Here is a 10,644-nt window from a genome sequence, read left to right as displayed (position 1 = left end):
GGTCTGTACAGTAGAAAAACCATTACGCCTATGGAGAGTCCCCACAAGGATAGCTGACCAGACATGTGTGTGTGTTTGTATATGTGTATGTGTATTTTTATAGTATTTTATAGTATAAACATATATTATTATTCATTTATATAAAAACTGCATTTTAAAATGTTTATATATTATTACAAAATTAAAAATTTATTATATCAAGAATATATATGTGTGTGTGTGTATTTATATAAAAATATATTATTGAAATAATAGTACCACTTTTAATTTAATTTCTATTTCTATTTTAAGTTTCTATTTCTATAAATGTAAAATATATAATATTACAAAATTAAAAAGTATTATTATATTAAGAATATATATTATATAATTTTAAAAAAATTATGCATTTATAATAAATATTTATATTATATATCTAGAGAGGTGTGTGTGTGTTTATGTAAAATATAAAAAATGTATATGTACGTACATACATAGATTTAATATTTACTTACATTTTTTTACTTTGGTTGTACAATGCAATATTAACAGTATTAAAAATTGTTGTAGTGAGAAATGCTATAATGTGGATCAGACTTTTGTCCTGCATCCTGTGGGTATAAACATCCCAGTAGCCTGAACTGAATTTGGCCACTACCTGCATAAATACATCACTGCTCGTTTTATCTATTACATTTAGTGGTCGACCGATATTGTTTTTTTTGACAGCCGATGCCGATATCTTGGAAAGCAGAGTGGCCGATGGCCGATATAATTGTATTTATTTTAATTAATATTTAAGACATTCACACACATACTGGCGTGTAAAATCTAAGAATTTATTAGCCAATGGCTAATGTTAGACATTATTTAGTCGCCCAGAGTAAGATTTAGTCGCATATGCGAGTGATTTACTCGCAATGTAGAGGGTTGACATTTTAATTCCTTTGTTTAACCGTTCTATCTGATTGTAAGACAGACTTCTATCCGTATTTAGACAGAACTGTTAATGACAACAGCGAACAAGAGGGAGAATGTGAGCACTGTGTGTGTGTGCAGCGCCGTCAAAATAAAAGTCCCGCCTCGTACACATCGGCCAAACAGGAAAACTTATCGGCCGATGCCGATTTATCAGCCTTGGTGATATATCGGTCGACCACTAATTACATTACCCACAGTCCTCCCTTCATGATGAGGTCTATGCACACTCGTTCTGCACTAGCATCAATCATTTTGATTTGCCTCATAGGGGAGAGTTACTGTTGCATTCTGTGTCAAGGAAAATTGTTGTCCAGCTCTCCCTTATTAATTAAGCTAAGAACTCAATGGCTTAAAGAGCCTCTTGGGTTTATTGTTCGATTTGTGTAATTTATTGGACTAGCAGTGAGAGTTTGGGTTAGCATGATTTTTGACACAGTTCCAGAATAGCACTTGTCCAACTAAATAAACATCAGGCAGAGGAATAACAGGTATTTTCCACTGTTGGATTCAACACTCTGACGTGGATGCATTGGCTGGCCCCTCTCTCCCGGGCTGTGAACCCCTCATGTGGCCATGCTTCTCAGCAGTGAGAGGCCCTGTTAGCAGATCTCACCACCCAACCATGTGCTGTTATTACCCATTTCCATCTGACAGGGTAAATAGCCTTGATTCAGGTCAAAGCATAAACAAATATATTGTTGTTATGGATCTGTTTATAGTGGCCACCATTGCTCTCTAAACAACACCACATAACCAAGTCCAAATTGACCCTGTTTACTTTCTTAACATATATTCCAGGTCTTACTGTGAATGATTCATTGGTGCATGTTATTCCAAAGAAAAAAATGTTTGTCTTCATAAGCCTTTATCAAAATGTCATAACTTGCTGCTCACCAGCGTGCGGGCCTACATGACAGTGCTGCAGTCCATCGAGAATTACGTGCAGATTGACATCACTAGAGTGTTCAACAACGTGCTGCTGCAGCAGACCCAACACCTCGACAGCCACGGAGAACCAACCATCACCAGCCTCTACACCAACTGGTGAGACTCTACATACCCATTACAGAATGGCCACATAGTGAGGATGAATGGCTCTATTCCAAAACCAAGTGTACTGCATGCATACACTGCTGCCTTTTAAGACATCCTAACTGAAAAAGAACTTCTTAAATGACTGATTTAGAGCACTCTACATAAGAAGCAACAAAACGCACTCCTAACGCAAAGCCTTGACTAAACTCAAATAAATTTTGGCATTAGTATGCTGCCAAGCTTACAACATAATGCTCTATAAACAGCATAAAAATACATAGTATACACAAATGTTGGGTAAAATAGTCTATTTTAATTCACTTGAACAATTATATAATTATAACTTGAACAGTAAATATTTTTAGTATTTAATGGTTTTGAAGTATATTAACTAGGGCCCTATGAAATCTGTTTTATTTTTTCCCAAATTGCATTTTAATATTTCCCAAAATCCCCCAAAAAAGTTTTTTTTTTTTTTCTGGGTTCATTTTTAAATGGTTTAAGTACATTTTAATAATAAAAACATGTCTAAATAAATTAATAAAAATTAAAAAATGTAACAATAATTCATAAAAATGTAACACTTTAACAATAACAGGGCCCTATGAATTGCATTTTATTTTTTCAGAAATGTTGTTGTCTGTTTTAATTTTTCTAATTTTTGTGTTTTATGATTTACATAAAACCATCAAAAATGGTGGAAATTAAACGAATGCATAAAACTAACAATTTAATTAGTATTATTATTAGTATTAAGTATAATTAAATGAAATTTGAGAAAATCATTTCATTTTTGACAAACAAAGTGCTACATAACACGTTCAAACAGTTCAAATTAAAACATGGATGTGATAATGTGTAATAGTCTTTAAAAATAATGGTTAAATAAAGAGGTGCCTGTGATGTCTTATAATGAAATTTGGTTTGATGTTAACCTGTGTGCAGGTATCTGGAGACTCTACTGCGGCAGGTCAGCAACGGTCACATCGCTTACTTTCCTGCCATGAAGGCCTTCGTCAACTTGCCCACAGAGAATGAGCTCACCTTTAATGCAGAGGAGTATTCTGACATATCTGGTGAGGGGAAAGGCACTCCACAAGGACACTTTGAATAAAGGATTTACTTGTTTAGAAACATTACACAATGTTTTCTACAGCTGGACGTCGATTATATCCACAATCAATCTGTCATAGCACGTCTAAACGCTCTTGTCTTTGTCTCTCAGAAATGCGCTCCCTGTCTGAGCTGCTGGGTCCGTACGGGATGAAGTTCCTCAGCGAAAGCCTCATGTGGCACATCTCCTCCCAGGTGGCTGAACTCAAGGTGAGTGATAAGGGTCTCTGAGGTGAAAGGTCACATCATTAGGCTTGTTGCAATTCTGACTTCTTTGCCTTCCTCTGAGAGCGTTTCGGAAGCACGGTTTTCTGTTGGAGATGACCTGAGAGCAATTAGAGCCTCTTTTTAGTCTTCCTGTTAAACAGTGATTCCCACAGTCATTTCAATCTGGCAGGTCCAGACTGAATCTGTAAAATTTGATTTATTAACTTACTTGGTATGTTTCATTTTTGTATGTATGTGTGTATTTATTTAGTTTTCATTTATGTATTTATTTGAAAATGTCACTTTGGCTTTTTTTATTAACTTGCATGCTTATGTATTTCATTATTATGATTATTATAATTTTTTTTTAGGAAAAAAATCACTTTGACTTACTGGCAGGTCTAGACTGAGTCTGTGACCTTTTTTGTTTGTTTTGTTTAGTTTTAGGTTTTTTTTATTTTTTATTGTATTTTTATAATTTTAGAAGAAAATGTGTGAAATTCTGTCGATTTTTAACATGGTACAATTTGTTGAAGCTCATGACCTTAAAACATGGCTGAAAGTAGTGCATTTGTAAAACATGATTAAATTATCCAAATATGTAAAACAAAGACACAGGAGAATGTGTAGAACTTTGTGAATGAAGGACGTTCCAATTTTGCAGAAATATGAAGAGCTTTCTTTGGATTACTGCAGCCACAGATTCCATGTGGGCCTGTTTTCCGGGAACAGAGTTTAGGTAGCGCTTCCCCTCACTCCAAGTTATTGCATAACATTTAGACAACAACAACTGAGAACTGTCAGCAATGATGAATTAACCGCAACTGTGATCAAACCTGAACCAAATGCTAGTTTGATTACATTGAAGGTAAAGGGTATGAATGGTGTATTGTTTGCACTCCCTGACACAATGATTAAGGAATGGACTGCTTTTTTCTTTTTCTTGGGCAGTTCATCTGTATGTATGTTTTCTTTTTTTTTTTCTTCTTTTTTTCGAATATGCATTTCATTCATTAATGGCAGCAGGTTTGCAAATGCGTGATTTATGTAATTGAAACGTTATAAAAGTTTCTTGAGCAACAACCACCAACCAAAGTGTGTGAACACAGGCTTGGCACATGTCAGTGATGTTCTAACATGCAAACCTCTCTCCTTCAGCTGAAAGTAATTTGGGGGAAAAAGAACCAAGTTTCCTATCTGACCCACAATCGGCTGTGGAGTGAAATGGTTTATTTTGCATTTCTATTCTGCACCATGTTCACCACAGAAATTTAATGCAGAACATGTTTTCTTTTAGAGCTCAAATTACGCAAATCATTTGTTGACATGCAAACTCGTTCTTTTGCGTTTCTTCACTGTTCCCGTCTCGGGCAGTTTCACGCCTTTAATCGGCTACTGTTCAAGATTGTTCTGCTTAGGTGTTAAAAGTAATTTTCTGTGTTCAAAATTAAGTTCAATCGACAGCATTTATTTCGCATTTGTTATTTTCTGGTAATCAAATAGTCATAAATGCTGTTGTTAGATTTTAATTCCTTTTAAAGGTGCATGCAGCTTATGATGTCCTTGTCTGGAAAGATGTACAGATTGCTTCAGACTTGTTCACATAATTCTTCTGCTTATTTATCATACTGTCTTTTGTTGCCCTTGCAGAAACTTGTGGTGGACAATGTGGAAGTTCTGACCCAGATGAGGACCAGCTTTGACAAGCCGGACCATATGGCAGCACTCTTTAAGCGGCTCACATGTGCGTATCAGTTGTGGGACCTTTAATTATATACAATACCGAAATCAAAAGTTGGGGTCAGTAAGATTTGTAAAAAAAAAGTATATTTTTATTCAGCAAGGACACAAAAAAATGATCAAAAGACAGTAAATTGACAGTAAAATACATTTATTATATTACAAAAGATAAATGCATCCAGGAAAAAATTTTGTTTCCATAAAAATATTAAGCAGCACACCTGTTTTCAATATTAATGATCAGTCAGCATATTAGAATGATTTCTGAAGGATCATGTGACACTAAAGACTGGAGTAATGATGCTGAAAATTCAGCCTTGCCAACATAGAAATAAATTACATTTTTAAATATATTAAAATAGAAAACATTTTAAATTGTAATAATATTTTACGATATTACTGAATTTTTGAGCAAAAAATGTGGCATGGGTGAGCAAAAGAGACTTCATTCAAAAACGACCCCAAACTTTTGAATAGTAGTGTATATTTATATATTATTATTATATTAATATGCTATTGTTATATAATCAATACTGGACAGATATTCTGATCACAGAGTATATACACTTTTAAATATAAATATAATACTAAATGAAGTAGTATATCAAATAAATTCCTTTTTTTTTCTCTCTGATCTGGTTCAGATTAATCTGCCCATGAACAGCATGTAAAAACAAAGCAAACTGTGTTTGGTCACTTTATATGTCTCCCTGTCAAAGTGGTTCACATATTGACATAGTTTTAGAGTCATACACAAAGCTATATTAATATTGTGAGACAAGGTGAGAAATGACAAATAAATCTCCAAAAATATAAAAATGGCAATTTAAATGAAATATTTTGAATATTTTAACTATTGTAAATTTCCAGTCATGTCCATGTACCCCAGGTTGAGAAGCCCCGTATTAGACAGTAGCTGTTTGGAATGTCATGGTATGAGCTGTAATAACACCCACCCGCCCCCCTCACTGCAGACAGGCCCTCTACACAGAGCTATTTGTTATGGCTTGTCCTCATACAGTCATATTACTGAGCTCGAATATAAGCAGGAATTTCAAAATCCCGTCTGAGGAATGTGGCCCATATACACACCACCTGCAGACCTATTTTTAGTGGTTCTAAAGAAAGAAATTGCCTATTTTTGGAAGTTATTAATATGACTTGTCTTGTATTTCTGTAGCGGTTGACAGCGTGCTGAAACGGATGACCATCATCGGCGTGATTTTGTCATTCCGCTCTCTGGCTCAGGAAGCTCTCAGAGATGTGAGTTTTTATCCAGATGTCTCATCTCGTTTCTCTCATGACTTGCTCTACACTCACATGGACATAATTTCAGATTTTCTCTTCCATGAAATGCATAAGATGTTATGTAGAATTTCCAAGCCGCACTTTTTCATACAGTAAACATGGATGATCATTTGTACTGCTAAGCTCCAAAAAGGACAAAAATGCACCAAATAAGTTGTGTGTAATATATTACTTGTGAACTATATTCTGTATCTTCTGAAGTCATGCAATGTCTTGTGTAATGAACAGAGCTTCTGCAGCTCTCAAATCTAATTTGCATTCACATATATATTAAAATCGTTTGTATACCGCACGCAAGGTTTATGCGCATAGTCCAAGTCTTCTTCTCCGTTTTTAGTGTATCTCTGTGGCAGAATTACAGTGCCACATACTGGTCTGGCATAAATACTACATCATTTTGTGTCAGTTTTGTGGTTTCGTGTGGTATATTACGCAGATATTTCTTGAGACGAGGGGGAAAAAAAGATCGGATAGGGAAAGCTCTGGCTTCGTGTGGACGTAGCCTCAGTTCAGTTCATGGAGTCTCTCCTAATGAGCTGATGATCTGAATCAGGTGTGTTAAATAAGAGAGACATGCAAAATGTGCAGAGCAGGGTGTCCCCAGGACTGGAATTGAGAACCAGTGAATTATAGACTGTATTTATGTGGGGGGTTTTTTGTGCTTTTCGAAGCTTGGTCCTGTAAATCACTGTCCATTTTATTTTAAGGAAAAGGGCGGCTCAGACATCTTTCTGATTTTTGTGTTTGAAGGAAGAAATAAAATAATACAGCATTGGAATAAAGTGAGGTTGTGTAAATAAAAAAAAAAAAAAAAAAAAATTTTTGGTTAACTATTCCTTTGTTCGAATATGTTATAGGCCAAATGAGCTCTAATCACAGATGTGTCCTTTTCTCCAGGTGCTGTCCTGCCACATTCCCTTCCTGGTGAGCTCTGTGGAAGACTTCAAAGACCACATTCCTCGTGAAACTGACATGAAGGTAGGTGACGTTCAGACTTGACGTTAGCAGTAACGATGGACCGCCGGACCTGAAATTCTCCCTTTTCTCAGGTCGCCATGAACGTGTACGAGCTGTCTTCTGCTGCAGGCCTGCCCTGTGAGATCGACCCTGCTCTGGTAGTGGCTTTGTCTTCCCAGAAGTCTGGTAGGTTATTTCAGACCATTCAAAATGGTATTGCACATCAGGCCATTTCTAACCCAGATGTAAATTTTTGGCATCAAAATATAAACTGGCTCAGTTTTTTCCCAGTCAGAGGAAAATAATATGCCGTAACTGGAAGTGCTTTGGTTTTAGCCTCTTAAGAAAGTGCAGTTTATGCCGATGTGCCGATATGCATCAGGTGTTTTTGCTCTAGATTTGTTAGAATGCCCAGCGTCCACTTTTGGAATTCACCTTTTATCAGCATTTGCTACAAAATAGGTAGTTAACAAAGTTTGACGTCGGTGTGCACGTAGTTGAAAGAAAAGCTGAACAGGAATTCTTTTTCCAGAGTGCACTTTGGTGCTCAGATCTAAAGACCATTTCATGCCAAATGATTTACCAGAAATCCCTGTATTAAGACCTTGGATGCAAGCTAGCTGGCTGTAAAAAAGGTTTGGTTTGTGTTGAAACGTTAAGTGGTATCACATGGTTTATATCAGGTCTAATCTGGTCAAGTACTGCAGCGTTAGGATGCTCACTTGCACTGTGATTACGGTGTAAGCTCACACTATAATACACACTCAGAAACATGCATTTCATCCACACCCATGTCCACTTTAGTCACAGTATCAGTTTACCATGTCTTATTTCGGTGGTGAATGATTTCACAAGAAAGTTTCAAACCTCACATGTCCAGGCCTATCTTAACCACAACCTCCAGAGTTAAAAATAATACAAATATCTGTGCAGAGCAGATCTGCACTTTAGTGTCTCATGAGTGTCGTTTTCGGTGTTGTGGAGTAGCTAACTAAAAGCGACACTGCTAACTTTTTTTGTAGTGTAATAGGTACTTGGTTATCTTCAAAATAGCATTGCTTTGCCAGTAACTACAACTTTTTGTAACAGTGTAATGTGACAAAATAATGCTACTTGATTTATAAATGCTGCAAACAATTTTTTTTTTTTTTGGTCTATGTATTACAATGCAGCTTTACAGACATGCAAACTGAGGCATTAATCAAATGCACTTAATTTTAATGAATCGGTTCATTCAGACAGGTTGTTTCAGCTAACTGGTTGAAAAAAGAGTCACTGATTCATTCAAGTCTTTGCAAGGCATTTTCCATCATTGTTTAATGGAAATATTTAGTTAAATGCTGCTGTTTATCTCAATATTTTTAATATTATACTCAGTTATATAAAGTATGTTTTATTTTGTTATGTAATTTATAAGTATGGAGTTTTGTTCCTGATACATTAACTATTGTTATTTTTTAAAACATAATGTTATAAATGTATTCGTTTACACTAGTGTGGAGTCAGAATTTTTATTTTGAAAGAAAGAAAGAATTGATACTTTTATTCAGCAAGGAAGCATTAAATTGCTCAAAAAAAACTTTATAATGTTATTAAAAGATTTCTATTTCAAATAAATGCTGTCTTTTTGAACGTTCTATTCATCAAAGAATCCTGTAAATTTCCACAGAAATTAGGCAACTGTTTTCAACATGCTAAAAATTCAGCAACACCATTACAAGAATACATTTTAAAATATATTCAAATAGAAAACTGAATTTTTAAATTGCAGTAATATTTCACAATATTTGTACTGTATGTTTTTATCAAATAACATCAGTTATTTGTAGTAAGTATTTTTGTTTCAAAAACATTTTAAAAAATCTTACAGACCAAAAAACTTGTAAAATTGTATGTAAACTTGCACTATATCGCACTATTCTTAACATTTTTTGACTTTACTGTAAAGAGTAACCACTACTTGAAATAATTCGAGGAATCAGCTTCTTGAGAAGAGCCTTGTGCACCTAAACATATCTCATTCCACATAGCAGTTCTCCAGAACTGAGCAAAGCTCTCCGGTGAACAGCTTTCATTTTCTTAGAGCAGCCCAGACCCTCCAGGGCCTCTTGGCCAGCACCGATGTTTTTGTTCTATTCCCCCGACGGTGAAAACCAAACGTCTTCTGTTTACTATCTAAATAGCGAGTCAACTCAAACTAGACTTAATTGAATCACTCCCAAATGCTGTTGCGCTAATAACATAAACAACAGTTAATTTTTTGACATTAGTGCCGTTTTTCTTGGCTCTTTGCACAGATTTTCGGACACTGTCCAGAGAGAGAAATGCAATCACTGCAATTTCCCTGCCATCTCACAATGGCAGCACATCAGTATTTCTCGGAGTTACCTAAAGGAACATTCATGAACTCAATTCTCTGTTTGTAACAGAAAATATTAGCCCAGAGGAGGAGTACAAGATCGCCTGCCTGTTGATGGTCTTCGTGGCCGTTTCCATGCCGACCCTGGCCAGCAATGTGATGTCACAGTACAGTCCCGCAATAGAAGGTACCAATTTTTACATTTCAGTCTCGCGCTGAACCGCTGCGAATGAAATCAGATTACATCTGTGCTGTTTGAACTGCGGTCCGCTGGAACGACGCGTTTTAATGTGCATGGCATTTATCATGTGTGTGTTAACTTTCTATAAATCTTTTAAGGTCACTGCAACAACATTCACTGTCTGGCTAAAGCGATAAACCAGATTGCCGCTGCTCTGTTCACTATCCACAAGGGCAGCATAGAGGATCGCCTCAAAGAGTTCCTCGCGGTAAGTAACACTATTAGTAGTAATTGTCCTAATTCCAGGCTTAAAGCTTTTTTCATTTCCAATACTTTTACTACACAACATGCGATTTACGTTAACATGTCAACAATAAACACTAAATTTGTGCAACTCTCTCTGTGGGACTTTGCAGCTTAATAAAACCCTGTAATTCTCTCCCACAGCTCGCCTCCTCCAGCCTGCTGAAGATTGGACAGGAGACGGATAAAAGCACTACACGGAACAGGGAGTCTGTTTACCTGCTCCTGGACATGGTGAGTGAATCCACACCTCTGTTACAAGACAAGACAGAGCATTTCATAATGGTGTGCAATCATATTCTCTGTAGCAGTGTTAATTTTGACAGCAAATTTTGATTTAGTTTTAGTCATAGTCTTTTGACTAAAATGCCATTTAGTTTTAGTCATATTTTAGTCACCTGAATTGTTTTTAGTTTTAGTCTAGTTTTAGTCGACTAAATATCATAAGATTTTAGTCGACTAAATCTACAGTAAATTTAGT

At 35.8% G+C, this 10,644-nt stretch overlaps 1 pseudogene; it reads left to right on the top strand.

Annotated features, from left to right (window-relative positions):
- The window catches only part of LOC107755359 (nck-associated protein 1-like), a 55,040-nt pseudogene that overhangs the window by 42,900 nt on the left and 1,496 nt on the right, over positions 1-10,644 (top strand).

This window comes from Sinocyclocheilus rhinocerous, unplaced genomic scaffold (genome assembly GCF_001515625.1).
Source record: "Sinocyclocheilus rhinocerous isolate Xijiao unplaced genomic scaffold, SAMN03320098_v1.1 scaffold1013, whole genome shotgun sequence".
NCBI lineage: Eukaryota > Metazoa > Chordata > Actinopteri > Cypriniformes > Cyprinidae > Sinocyclocheilus > Sinocyclocheilus rhinocerous.
Note: the sequence above shows the minus strand (reverse complement) of the source record. Positions and strands in the feature narration are given on the sequence as shown.